This window comes from Mobula hypostoma, chromosome 28 (assembly GCF_963921235.1).
Source record: "Mobula hypostoma chromosome 28, sMobHyp1.1, whole genome shotgun sequence".
Lineage (NCBI taxonomy): Eukaryota > Metazoa > Chordata > Chondrichthyes > Myliobatiformes > Myliobatidae > Mobula > Mobula hypostoma.
This window is the reverse complement of record NC_086124.1, coordinates 20,554,688-20,567,208: the sequence shown is the minus strand read 5'-3', so window position 1 is coordinate 20,567,208 and position 12,521 is coordinate 20,554,688. Positions and strand designations below refer to the sequence as shown.

The 12,521-nt window shown below is 53.5% G+C and overlaps 1 protein-coding gene across 5 annotated transcripts in view; it reads left to right on the top strand.

Annotated features, from left to right (window-relative positions):
* The window catches only part of fgd1 (FYVE, RhoGEF and PH domain containing 1), a 63,279-nt gene that overhangs the window by 10,025 nt on the left and 40,733 nt on the right, over positions 1-12,521 (top strand). Inside the window, exon 1 of one of the 5 annotated variants that reach the window (XM_063034688.1) lies at positions 5,914-5,969. The exons of 2 other annotated variants lie outside the window; for them this stretch is intronic. The gene's annotated coding sequence lies outside the window, so the exon portion shown is untranslated. Of the gene's footprint in view, positions 1-5,913; positions 5,970-8,181; positions 8,648-9,502; positions 9,648-12,521 lie in introns of those variants that run through there. 2 more of the 5 variants (XM_063034686.1, XM_063034687.1) reach the window with 2 other exon arrangements.

Sequence of the window (12,521 nt, the reverse complement as noted above, 5' to 3'; positions counted from 1 at the left end):
CCTTGTTACGTGCTATGAAAACAGACCCTTCGGCCCATCTCATCTATGCTGACCAAGATTCCCATCCAAGATCAATTTGCCCGCATCCCTCTGAACCAAGGGTTCCCAATGTTTCTTTTATACCATGGACCCCAGGCTGGGAACCCCTGCTCTAAACCTTCCCTCTCCACGTACCTGTCCGAGAGTCTTTAAAATGTTGTTCACGTCCCTGCCTCAGCCACCTCCTCTGGTGGCTCGTTCCAAAAACAAACTGCACTCTGGGTGAAAAACTTCCCCTCAGGTCCCTATTAAATCTGTCCCCTCTCACCTTAAACCTGTGCCCTCTGGTTCTTCATTCCCCACCCGGGGGGAAATTTCATTCACCCTATCCGTGTCCCTTGTGGTTGTAATGAAATAAACCGGCCACGATCGGAATGCTGGAGTGGGTTCGGTGGGCTGAATGGCCTAATTCAGCTCCCGTGTCTTGTGGCTTGGCTAGGTACGTGGGTAAGTCAGGTTTTAGAAACGGAACAATACAGGCCCTCGGCCTACTGTGCTACGCCCAACGTCTACTTACTTTAGAAGTTACCTAGCCCTCTGTTTTTGAGGGACTTGGGCCAAACGCGGGCAGATATGACGAGTTCATGAGGGACCCTTCCTGGGAAGTGATTGGAACTCCCTCCCTTGACGTGGCCGGTTGACGTGGGGTCTTTATGGCGGAGGCAGACGGATGTGAGAGGTGGGTGGCGGGCTAACACCAGATTAGCAGGGCTCAGTTTAATTTAGTTTGGAGGTACGGCAGGGCAGTGGGCCCAGTGAAAGTGTGCCGCTGAATTTTACCCATGCGGCCAATCAGCCTGCTAACTCTCGCGTCTTTGGAACGTCGGGGGGAGACCGGAGCACCCGGTGGAAACCCATGAGGCCACGGGGAGAACAGACAATCTTGGAGAGAGTGGCGGGAACGGAGTGTGGGCCACTGTTACGCTAACCACTACGGTACGGTTACACCAGCCGCCACGCCGCCCCGAAGGTGAGGACTGGAGAGATGTTAGTGGCGGGACAAGGAGGGTGGAGGATTTTGGACAGCACATAATTCTTAGCCGGGGGGGGTCTTTAATGGAGGCTTCAGGAGCGTCCCAGCCTTCGGTGAGCCTGGCACGTTGAGCCCCTGGGATACCTGTCAAGTAGGGGCAACTGTGCCCCGGCCTGCCCTCTCTCCTCCCCCCGCGCCCCCCCAGTCACCAACAAACAGTTAACTTCCACCAGCAGCCTCGCGCGCTGCCCTGCGTCTCCATGTGGAATCATTTACCAGGAGGTTTAATGCTGTTCTTCCTCTCGCAGAGCAGCGAGCAGCCCTAGTTCCTTGTGTAGTCGCTGGCTAATAAACTTCCCCATCGCGAAACTGTCTATAAAAGGCTGCACACGAACCCACCCCCCGACTCCCTCACTGCAGGCCTCTTTTTATGGTGTCAGAGTTGGCCGGCTCCTGGGATATTCAGGCTTCTGTGGAAGCCGAGGCCTAGTTCTGCTCGGCCCTTCTGCCCACAATGTTGTGCTGAACTAATTAATCAGGAATTAAGTGCCAAACAAAACTAATCCACGTTCCTCCATTTTGTGCTGATTTAACATCATCTTGAGCAGCTCCCTCGTATCTGCCTCCACCCCTGGAGGCACATTTCAGGCACCCCCCCCCGTGTTTAAAAAGAACTTGGCCCACGCATCTCCTTTGAATTTAACCCCTCTCATCTCCAATGCATGCCTTCCAAACGTAGATATTTTGACCACGGGGTAAAAGATTACCGGCTCTCTACACTACCAGTGCCTCTCCTAATCTTATCAACCTCACTCAGGTCTCCCCTCAGCCTCCGTCACTCGTGTTTGTCCAGCTCTCCTCGTCGATCAGACTCTCTGATCCAGGCAGCCGCCTGGTGAACCCTTTCTGCAAAGCCTCCACGCCCTTTGTGTAACGGAGGGGCAACCAGAAATGGAAGGCAACACGCCGGATGCGGCCTACCTGGGGCTTTTGTAACGTAACCTTCTGACTCTTGAGCTCAAGTGTCTTGACTAGTAATGGCAAGTGTTCTGCAGGCCGCCTTTACCAGCCAATCCACTTTCAGACGGCTGGGGACTTGGGCCCCAAGATCCCTCTGTACATCAGCGCTGTCGAGGGTCCTGCTGTCAGGGGGCCAGGGTAGAGTAGTGGTCAGCACGACGCTTCACAGTACCGGCGACCCGGGTTCAATTCCCGCTACTGCCTGTGAGGGGCTTGTATGTTCTCCCCTGTGACCGCGTGGGTTTCCTCCGGGTGCTCTGGTTTCCTCCCACAGTCCAAAGACCTACCGGTTGGTAGGTTAGTTGATCATTGTAAATTGTCCCGTGATTAGGCTAGAATTAAATCGGGGATTGCTGGGCGGTGTGGATGGAATGGCCTACTCTGTGCTATATCTCAATAAATAAGAAGTCAATTGCGTTTAAGCCCAGACAGAACTCCATCTACCATTTCTCTGCCCGCATCTGAAACTGATCTGTATCCTTTGACAACCTTTATTCCCTGCTCCCAGCCTACTGATCTTCGTCAGGGCCTGTTCGCGCAGGCTTTTGCGGAATCCAACCTAGATTTGTATATGGCCTTAGTAAGGGCTGCCTTTTCCAGGCCGTTGTGGAGTCATGGCCCTGAGAGGCCTGGTTATCCAGGCTTTCTGTGAGATCATAATACATAGGTGCAGAATTATACCATTAGGCCCATTGAATCTGCTCCCACATTCAATCGTGGCTGATTCTCCCAACCTTTTCTCTTCGTAACCTCAATAATTAAGAACCTATCAATAAATGCGCCGTGACTTGGCCTCCACAGCCAAAGCTCCCCCTCATTTATTTTTTAAACAGATGTGCAGGCCAACCATTGCACTGAGCAGGAAATTTTTACACGGCCTGAAAACTGTCCGGCCTATTTTGTATATGCATACTGTGAAAATTTAGAATGAAAACTGAAAAACTGTATTTAATTTATTAATTGAAGGGTGCAATGAAATACAGTACCACAAACAGATTCTTCCACGTTTCATAAACTTTTTCTAGTTGCGTCCAATGCCAGCTGCGTGGCAACAAAGGCTACGTGCATGGGGGCATTTCAGTTACTTTGCGGCCACACAGCTTGGAGGTAACAGTGTCCATAGCTGCCCGTGGCAACAAATTCCAGAGATTCACTGTCCTCTAGCTGAATGAATTTCTCTTTGTCTCTGTTCTAAATGGACGTACCTGTGCTCGCCGATCCTAGACTCGCCCACTCTAGGAAAATCCTCTCCATGACCGCTCCATCCTGACCTTTCAATATCCGGTAGATTTCAGTGAGATGTCCTTCCCTTCAGCCTTCTGAACTCCAGTGAGGACGGGCCCAGAGACATCAAATGCTCCTTGTATATTAACCCTTTCCTTCCCGGGACCGTTCACGTGAACCCCCCCCCCCACCCCGCCCCTCCAGGGCCAGCACATCTTTCCTTTGATACGGGTCCCAAAACTGCTCCCAATATTCCAGATGTGTTCTGACCCATGCCTTATAAAACCTCTGCATTGCATCCTTGCTCTTGTATTCTGGCCCTCTGGAAATGAATGCTAACATTGCATTTGCCTTCCTCACCACCGACTCAACCTGAAGGTTAACGTTTAGGGAATCCGGCACAAGAACTCCCAAGATCCTTTGCACCTCTGATTCCTGAATTCTCTCCCCATTTAGAAATTAAGGAATAGGAAATGGTGGTGGGGGAGGGGAAATCAGATGGATGTGTGTAAACTCATAAGGGCTGTAGTTGTGGTTGTAGAGTACAGCACAGGAAAAGGCCCTTCAGCCTATCTAGTCAATGTTATGGAGAAGTTGTGATTTTACACTGAAGTGCAGGAGACTGAGGGGTGACCTTAGGGGTGTATAAAATCACGAGGGGCATACGTACACAGTCTTTCTCCCCGGGGCTGGGGAATCAAGAACGAGGGGGCGCAGGTTTAAGGGGAGAGGTTTAACAGGGACCTGAGGGGCAACTCCATACGGAACGAGCTGCCAGAGGAGGTGATCGAGGCAGGTACATCAACAAAATTCAAAAGACACCCGGACAGGTACACGGAGAGGAAAGGTTTGGAGGGATACGGTCCAAACGTGGGCAAATGGGATTATTCCAGATGGGAATGTTTGTCAGCATAGAGCAGTTGGGCTGAAGGGCCTGTTTCTATTCTCTGTCGCTCTCCGACAACTCTGAGGTGTGAGGGTGGGGCAGCCTCAGCACCAGGATGCTCCTGTGCTCTGCGGAGTAAAGGCCCAGCCTGCGTAGTTTCTCCCCGTAACGCAGTCCCTCGAATCCTGGCAACTTCCTTGTAAACCTCCTCTGCTCTCTACCCAGCTTAACGGCAGCTTTCCTATAGCAGAGTGACCAGGACAGAACACCATACTCTCTCTGTGGCCTCACTGCACCTTGTACAACTGCGATTCCTGCACTCAGTGCCCTGACTGATGAAGCCCAGGCCCTTTCGTCCCTGCCCCTGTCTACGTGCAACGCCATTTCCATGTGCCTGCACCCCTGAGTCCCTCTCTTCTACAACGCTCCCCACCACTCGTTGTGAATGCCTTACCCTCGTTTGCCTTCCCAAAATGCAACCCCTTGTGCGTATCTGAATTAAACTCCGCTTGCCATTCCTTGGCCCATGTACCCAGCTGAATTTACTGGCCTGTAAATTCTGACAACCCTTTTCGCTGTCATATATTAATGTCATTTATGACCTTACAAACCATCCCTTATACCTTCTCATTCAAGCCATTAATATTTGGACAGTGACCACTTTATTAAGTTCAGGAGTGGAATCCGGCATGGTAGCCCATCCACCTCAAGTTTCGACGAGTTGTGCATTCAGAGATGCTCTTCTGTGCGCTGCTATTGTAACATGTGGTTATTTGAGTTACTCTCACCTTGAACTAGTCTGGCCAGTCTCCTCTGACCCCTCTCATTCACAAGGCATATTCACCCACAGAACTGCTGCTCACTGGATTTGTTTTTTTTTTGCTTTTCGCACCGTTCTCTGTAAAGTCGAGCACGGGATTTGCACCTGGGAGGCCACAAACCCCTTGCTTAATCGGTACGTGGCTGCTCCAGAGACTGTTGTGTGAGAAAATACTCAATCCACCCTGTCTGGCACCAACAGTAATTCTACGATCAAAGTCAACATTTCTTCCCCCATTCTGATGTTTGGTCTGAACAACTGAACCTCTTGACCACGTTGGTGTGCTTTTGTGCATCGAGTTGCTGCCACGTGATTGGCTGATTTGCTATTTGTGTTGACGCTGGTGTGTACCTAATAAAGTACATATGAGAAATAGCAATGGGCCTAGATCTGAGCCCAGGAGAACACCACTAGTTACGGGCCTCCACGCCGAGAGAAACCTTCCAGTTAGGATATTGAGGTGGGGGGGGAGGAGAGAGGGTCTGTCTGAGGACTTGGGATTCAAAGGCCTGAGGGACTTGTGGGGGAAGGGGGAGGGAGAGGAAGCGAGGATGCGGGAAGGAATTCAAGAAGCAGGCCTCAGCCATGACGTGTAGTGATTGGAGCCATATGTTAGATAGAGAAAGAGAGAGAGAGAGAACTCAACATTGGACTGAAATAAAACAGGCTGTGTCATCCACGAAGGAGACTCCAGTGCATTTGAATCCAGAGAGACTCCCTGCAGCCTGAGGCCTTGTTAGACCCAAACGAGATCAGGGGCCTGGCCTCGGAGGGCCGGGCTGACGGTGTCCTGGCATTAAATAAACCTTCCCGGTGTGCGAGGTGTGGCTTTTTGCCCGTTAGCAAGATCAGCAGTGTGCTCGCTCCACCTTGCTTGTTGACAGTTCCAGCTCTCTGTGGGGGAAGGGTATCTTAGCAGTTTGCTCACCAGTTACATACCCCGGTGCTTCAAGTAAAGGCGGATTTTGAGGAGGGAGAGAGGGTGGCGCTGAGGGAATGGGGGACTGGTAAGAGACTGTTTGCCTTGTTCCTCTTCAGTATCGCGGAGTGTGTGATGGGACGGTGTGGAGGGAGCTTCACTCTGTGTCTGACCCCAGGATTGTGTGATGGGACAGTGTGAAGGGAGTTTCATTCTGTGTCTGACGCTGGGAGTGTGTGATGGGACAGAGCAGAGGGAGTTTCACTCTGTGTCTGACCTCGGGAGTGTGTGATGGGACGGTGTGGAGGGAACTTCACTCTGTGTCTGACCCCGGGAGTGTATGATGGGACGGTGTGGAGGGAGCTTCACTCTGTGTCTGACCCCTAGAGTGTGTGATGGGACGGTGTGGAGTGAGCTTCACTCTGTGTCTGACCCCGAGAGTGGGTGATGGGACGGTGTGGAGGGAGCTTCACTCTGTGTCTGACCCCGGGAGTGTGTGATGGGATGGTGTGGAGGGAGTTTCACTCTGTGTCTGACCCCGGGAGTGTGTGATGGGACGGTGTGGAGGGAGTTTCACTCTGTGTCTGACCCCGGGAGTGTGTGATGGGACGGTGTGGAGGGAGTTTCACTCTGTGTCTGACCCCGGGAGTGTGTGATGGGATGGTGTGGAGGGAGCTTCACTCTGTGTCTGACCCCGGGAGTGTGTGATGGGACGGTGTGGAGGGAGTTTCACTCTGTGTCTGACCCCTAGAGTGTGTGATGGGACGGTGTGGAGGGAGCTTCACTCTGTGTCTGACCCTGGGAGTGTGTGATGGGACGGTGTGGAGGGAGTTTCACTCTGTGTTTGACCCCGGGAGTGTGTGATGGGATGGTGTGGAGGGAGCTTCACTCTGTGTCTGACCCCGGGAGTGTGTGATGGGACAGTGTGGAGGGAGTTTCACTCTGTGTCTGACCTGGGGAGTGTGTGATGGGATGGTGTGGAGGGAGCTTCACTCTGTGTCTGACCCCAGGAGAGCATGGGTAAATGTTTGAGACGAATGAGTTGCTCTGTGCACAACATACAAAAGCTGGGAAAGCTGCCGGGTCTCCTGACAACAGTGTGGCACGTGTGGGTATAGCAGAGGAGGTTGTTGGGGAGAGGCTGAGGAAAGGGAAATGGACTATGGCCGGTCGGAGTGTGGAAATAGTTAACAATAAAATGGACCCTCCCTCAACATCTGTCTTAGGGAGAGTCAGAGAGCCTTGGGTATAGCTGGGCAGGGGTGTTAACAGGGTTTCTGTCTTTCTCAAACTCTCTCTGTGTCTCGCTCTCTCCTTTAACTCTCCTTCTCTTTCTCCTCTCTTGCTCTTTCACTCACCCACAAACTCTCCCCTTCTTTATCACTGTCACCCCCTCTCCCCCCTCCCCCTCTCCCCCCTCCCCCTCCCCTCTCTCCCCCTCCCCTCTCTCCCCCTCCCCTCTCTCCCCCTCCCCCCACATCCTTTATCTCATCTCTCTTACACCTCCCCTCCCCCCTCCCCCCCTCCCCCCCTCCCCCCCTCTCCCCCCTCCCCCCCTCTCTCCCCCTTCTCTCCCCCCTTCTCTCCCCCCTTCTCTCCCCCCTTCTCTCCCCCTTCTCTCCCCCCTCTCTCCCCCCTTCTCTCCCCCCCTTCTCTCCCCCCCTTCTCTCCCCCCCCACCTTGCCCTCTCTTCTCCGTCTGCTACCGAAAGGATTCCATCTGGACTGGTCCGCTCCCCGCGAGCGCGGGGGTGGGCTCTGCGGTGCGTCGCACAGAGGCTCTGTGTCTGACTCTGTACCGCGACCGGTAACTGCTTCTCCTGTGTCAACCAGCCCAGCTGTTTGTAACTTTCCCTCTATAAATAGAGCTGAAAGTGCCCGAGGTCAACTGTGAGAGAGAGAGAGAGAGAGAGAGGGAGGGAGGGAGGGCGAGAGAGGGAAAGGCAGCAGACCGGGATTCTTCTGGGGCCGTTGAAAACACTGAATCAGTGCCCACGGGAAGGAGGGTCGAGAGAGAGCGAGGGTGGGCAAGAACGTGGAGGGGAGTGAGGGAGGGGGTAAGAGAGCAAGGAGGAGTAAAGCAGAGAAGGGGTGAGTGAGAGTGAGGGGAAAGGGAGAGAGGAACTGAGGGGAATGGGGAGAAAGGAGAGTGAGGGGGAAGTGGGGGAGATAGGGTGAGGATTATGAGGGGAAAGGTGGGGGAGTGGAAGTGGGGAATACGGAGGGGGGAGAGCAAGTCAAGAAGAGGGGGAAGAGAGTGGGGAACAGTGAGGGAGAGGTAAGCCAGTCAGGGGAAGCTGGGAGAAAGGGAGTGAGGAAGAGGAGGGGAAGCAAATGTGAGGGAGGGGGAAGGGGCCAGAGAGGCTCAGGGAGGAGGGAGGCAGTGGTGTGGTCAGGAACGGAGAGGCTGTTTAACTCTGGCAGAGCAGCGAGTAGGAGCCACTGCTCCCCGCCTCCAGCTCTCCCATTCACTCATTTGAAAGACTCCGGCTGTGTGGGAGGGGCGGGAGCCTCCCACTCGGATCCAACGGCTGTGATTCCCAGTTCCCTTCCCTCTTCCCTCCCTCCTGGACCAACAGCTGTGTGACATATGCCGCTGGGCACAGGTTTGTCCGTGTAGGGGGAGCGGCGCACAGCAGGCGTAGCGGGGTAAATGCCTGAGCTCCTCGCCCTGACAAGATGTCCCGAGAGTCCTGGAGTCCTTTCCCCCTCCTTGGCCTCTCCGCCAGTCGGGGGTCGCAGGGAGAGGTGCACCGTGGGTAGTCAGGCAAGTAAATATGTCACAGTAGGATTTCGCTGCGCCGTGCTTCGTCCTTGCTGTCCCTCCCACGGCGTGGTGGTCTCTCGTTACGACCCTCTCGCAGCCAGGCTGGGGCGAAGGGCAGGCGAGGGGCATCCTCTGTCCGTCTCCTCCACCCCGCGGGGAAGACCCCTGGCATCGCCTGCTGGAGTCGAGGAGTCAGCTGATACCACCGGGCACGCGCGGTTTGGCCTGGCTTGTGGTGGGTGGGCGTGGGTGTGTGTGTGTGTGTGTGTGTGTGTGTGTGTGTGTGGGGTGTGTGGGGACGGGGGTGTCATATTTCAATCAAGAGTGCAGGAGGGGCAGTAATGCAGACAGAAACCGTCACGAATCCCCGCAGAGAGGCTCAATCCTCTTTCCTGCCGATCATACAGAGTCTCCGTCCCCGTCCCATCTCCGTCCCGGGCCTCTGTTGAACCCTTCCCACCAGGTGCCTCCGCTCGAGCCTCCGTACGCCCGCCGGGGTCTGCTCTGCCCTTGTTCCCTGGTCGAAGTCGAGCATGTTGCCATGGGTGCGACGAGGTGCGTGGGTGATGCAGTGTGAACCTTACTTACAGCAGTGTCATGGGCAAATAGTATCAGATAAGCAGCAGTCGAAAGAAAAACTGTGGAACTGTGTGACGAGGAGCGCAGTCAGACTAAAGTCCGTTGTGGTGCAGAGTCGTCACAGTGTTGCCGTGACGAGGATTGTGCTGGCAGGCTCAGGAACCGAACGGTTGACGGGAAGTCGCTGCTCCCTGAGCCTGCTGGGGTGGCACATGAGGCTCCTGTACCCCCTGCCCGACGGGAGCTGTTGGAAGATTAGGGGCCTTACGGTAACATGGCGGCTGCGTCGGCGCCAGTGGCCTGTCGGGAGCTGGCACGTTCTCCTACTGCGAGCGAGCGTGCGGGTTTCCTCCGGGGGCTCTGGTTTCCTTCAGGAGAGTAGGTTAATCGTCTGGAAGGGCTTGAATCTCTAGAAAAATAGGTAAGATGGCGCGGCCTGGACGGAGGGGGGGGGTGGGGGTGTCTCTGATGATGGATGTTGCTCTCTTGAGGTAGTACCCCCAGTCGATATGACCGATGGTGGGGAGGGACGTGCCCGTGATGTACCAGGCTGAGTCCATCACTCTCTGCAGCTTCCTGCGCATTCGGATTGCCGTACCAGACTGGGATGTAACCAGTCAGGGTACTTTCATGGTGGAAATATTGAACCGTTAAGTCAGGAATTTGCTTTCATTTTTTATATATTTAGTTTTAAAAATATGTTAGTTGCGGGGGGGTATGGGTGGAGATGTGTTCGTCCATCGTTGACATCGATGAGGACCTCGACACCATTATGATGGTGTCGAGACTAGCGTGTGGTTTGGATTGAAGTGAGGGAGAGTTGCGCAGCGTCAGCCTCATTCTCTCTTCCCAATTCCCATCTGGATCCAGTGGCAAGACAGAGTCTAGACGGCTGGAGATGGGAGTAGGTGCAGTGGATGACCAGGACGTCTTCTGTGTCTTGTCCTGCTCTACGACGCTTGCAGAGACCGCCTTCTTGACCGTTGTACCTTCCATTGGTCTCATCCGCTCAGTCCGCTGGAGTCTGTCTTCACATGCTGGGATAGACAACTCCCTATCTCACCGAGGGTTTGAGACCCTTCAGCTACCCTCACCTGGTTTAGCCGGCTTGTCGAAGCCGTTGCCCGGGGTGTGGCCGCTGTCGCATGCAAACAGCTACGGGGAGCCACAGGTGAGAGCTGAGTGAGTGGGGATCAAAGGTGGACAAACTGCCCTGAAAAGGATGCGACATGTTCCCCCACCAGAGGTGCTACCCCTCCCTGACACCCTATACATCCCTCCTCTACCAAAGGAGGTGTAAGACGCTCCTCCCTTTTGCTGGCCTGCAGGTCACCCTTGGGCAAGGTGTAGCACCTGCTTACAGGGTCATGTGAAGTCATGGGAGCAGTGGTGGATGGTCGTACGAGCAGTTGGTGCATATCACAAGTCCTGGTTATGTGACCACTGACGCCAGACAGACAATCTCTGAAGAGTATTGATAATGGCCAGGGTCACCTGTCCTGTAAAGACACTGCCCAGAAGAAGGCAATGGCAAACCACTTCTGTAGACAAATTTGCCAAGAATAATCATGGCCGTGGAAAGACCGTGATCGCCCACGTCATAGGACACGGCGCATAATGATGATTTATTTGGAGATCTAGCGTGGAACAGTCTCTTCCGGCCTTTCGAGTCACACTGTCCGGCGACCCACCTATTTAACCCCTAACCTAATCACGAAACTACCAACTGGTACGTCTTCGGACTGTGGGAGGAAACCAGAGCACCTGGAGGAAACCCATGCGCTCATGGGAAGAACGTTCGAGCTCCTTACAGATAGCGCCAGAATTGAACTCTGAGCTGTAAGAGCGTCGCGCTAACCGCTACGCTAACCCGGCGCCCGATATTTAGTTCAAAGTTAATATCTGATATTGTACCATTAAGGTGTATAAAATTCCCTGATTTTGTGCACTGTGCCTTCAAACTCTTCGCCATATCATCATCGAAGAGTTTCATCCACACACCATAAGACCATAAGATGGGAGAAGAATCAACCATTCAGCCCATCGAGTTTGCTCCCCCATTCCATCACAGTGGATTTTTTTTCTCACCCTGTTCTCGCACCTTCTTGGAGTATTGTGTGCAGAGTTGGCCCGTTATCTAGGCAGAAATATGCTGGCATTGGGGAAAGTCTAGATGAACGGTTTCCAACCTTTTTAACTCCAAGGACCAATGCCATTAAGCAAGAGGCACATGGACCCCAGGTTGGGAACGCCTGGACCAGAGAAAGCTCGCAAGAAAAACCTGGGGAGTGAAAGGGTTAATTTATGAGCAGCGCTTGGTAGTTCTCTGGAGTTTAGAAGAATCTCATTGAAAGCTTCTGGACTATTGAGAGGTGGACATAGAGCTGACGTGGAGAGGATGTTTCCTATGGTTGGGGAGTATAGGACCAGAGGGCACAGCCTCAGAATAGATGGACATCCCTTTAGAACAGAGATTTTTTTTTTAGCCAGAGAGTGGTGAACCTGTGGAATTCACTGTCACAGACGGCTGTGGAGGCCGTCTTTGGATGCATTTAAAGTGAAGCTTGAGATAGGCTCTTGATTAGTAAGGGCGGAGTTGAGAAAAGTTGGCCATGATGGAATGGCAGAGAAGACTCAATGGACCGAATGGCCTAATTCTGCTCATGTGTCATCATGTCTTCTCCCCGTAACCCTTAATCCCCAATCAAGAATCAATCAAACTCTGCCTTAAGTACACCCAGTAACCTGGCCTCCGCAGTTGCCTGCGGCAATGAATTCTGCAGATGCCCCACCCTCGGGCTGGTGAATTTCTGCCTTGTCTCTGATCTGAGGTTGTGGCCTTCGATCTTAGGCTCTGCCACTGATGGAGACATCATGTCCCTTCTATCCAGGCTTTTTAGTATCCAGTAGGTTTCAATAGGGTTCGCCCTCCCCTCGTCATTCTGAACTCCAACAGGCCCAAAGACGTCGCATTCTCCTCGTATGTTAACCCTTTCATTTCCAGGATCGTCACCGTTCTTATGGATCTCTTCGGGGCCAGCCCATCTTTCCTTAGATATGGGGTCAGAGGTTGCTCTCAAATATTTCAAATGCACTCTGGCCCACGTCCTTGCTTTTACGGTCTCGTCCTCTCAAAGGGAACGCTGACGTTGTATTTGCCTTCCTCACCACCGACTCAACCTGCAAGTTGAGTTTCACGCCCGACCCTTCGTAGCGGAGAGGCAGTTCCGTCAGAGTTCTCTACGAGGTGAATGCAGGGTGTGCGTTTCTTGGACCGGGATAAAGGGTCAGTGGT